The sequence below is a fragment of the Phyllopteryx taeniolatus genome, unplaced genomic scaffold (assembly GCF_024500385.1).
Source record: "Phyllopteryx taeniolatus isolate TA_2022b unplaced genomic scaffold, UOR_Ptae_1.2 contig_53, whole genome shotgun sequence".
NCBI lineage: Eukaryota > Metazoa > Chordata > Actinopteri > Syngnathiformes > Syngnathidae > Phyllopteryx > Phyllopteryx taeniolatus.
The window spans coordinates 139,024-140,573 of NW_026903481.1; positions in this window are offsets into that span (position 1 = coordinate 139,024).

Consider the following 1,550-nt stretch of genomic DNA (forward strand, 5'->3'; position numbering starts at 1 on the left):
GAGTCAGAGTTTGGTCCGCATATCCGGGAGTAAGTCAGACTCATTTCCGGTGAGGGTTGGACTCCACCAAGGCTGCCCTTTGTCACCGATTCTGTTCATATCTTTTATGGACAGAATTTCTAGGCGCAGCCGAGGCGCAGAGGGGGTCCAGCTTAGTGGCCTCAGTATTGCATCACTGCTTTTTGCAGATGATGTGGCTCTGTTGGCTTCATCAAGCCGTGACCTCCAACTCTCACTGGAGCAGTTCGCAGCCGAGTGTGAAGCGGCTGGGATGAGAATCAGCACCTCCAAATCTGAGACCATGGTCCTCAGTCGGAAAAGCGTGGCAGGCTCTCTCCAGGTCGGGGATGAGATCCTGCCCCAAGTGGAGGAGTTCAAGTATCTTGTTCACGAGTGAGGGAACAATGGAACGGGAGATTGACAGGCGGATCGGTGCAGCGTCTGCAGTGATGCGGACTTTGTATCGATCTGTTGTGGTAAAGAAGGAGCTAAGCCGGAAGGCGAAGCTCTCAATTTACCGGTCGATCTACGTTCCTACCCTCAACTATGGTCACGAGCTATGGGTATTGACTGAAAGAACAAGATCCCGGATACAAGCTGCCGAAATGAGTTTCCTCCGCAGGGTGTCCGGGCTCTCCCTTATAGATAGGGTGAGAAGCTCGGTCATCCGGGAGGATCTCAGAGTAGAGTCGCTGCTCCTCCGGATTGAGAGGAGCCAGATGATTGGCTGGGGCATCTGATTCGGATAACTGCCGGACACCTCCCTGGTGAGGTGTTCTGGGCACGTCCCAATGGGAGGAGACCCCGGGGACGACCCAGGACACGCTGGAGAGACTACATCCTTCGGCTTGCCTGGGACCGCCTCGGGATTCCCCCGGGAGAGCTGGATGAAGTGGCTGGGGAGAGGGAAGTCTGGGCGTCCTTGCTAAAGCAACTGCCCCCGCGACATCGGATAAGCGGTAGAAAATGGATGGATGGATGGAGAAAGAACTGGACCCCCACATCAGACAGAAAAAGGAGGAGGATATCAGCAAGTTGCCATCGACTGGTGTCCCTTTGAAGAGTGAAGATGAAGGTCAGTGAGGAGAGCAGAGGGGCGGAGCCTCAAGTCAACACATGACAACAGAAGCTGATGGAGACCACTGTGGAGGATCACAAGCAGACGGCCTCTTAGGTCCACTATCAAACAGTGATGACATGACGTCGCACTCGACTCATGATGATGATGGACAGTCTGAAACTGATATGACATTTCAGCCTGACAACAAACGATGGAAATGTTCTCAATGTGGGAAAACAAAAAAACCAAAAATTGTACCGGCATTACCAGATAACTTGCAACCCTTTACTGCTCAGTGACTGTTTTTTTTTGTCAACGTCTTTATGTCTCAAAAGTGTTCTCTGTCAATCGACCGCCTGTTGTCGTACTAGAGCGGCTCCAACTACCGGAGACAAATTCCTTGTGTGTTTTTGGACAAACTTGGCAAATAAAGAAGATTCTGATTCTGATTCTGAAGAGCACTTTTAAACAACACGTGAGAACACGTACA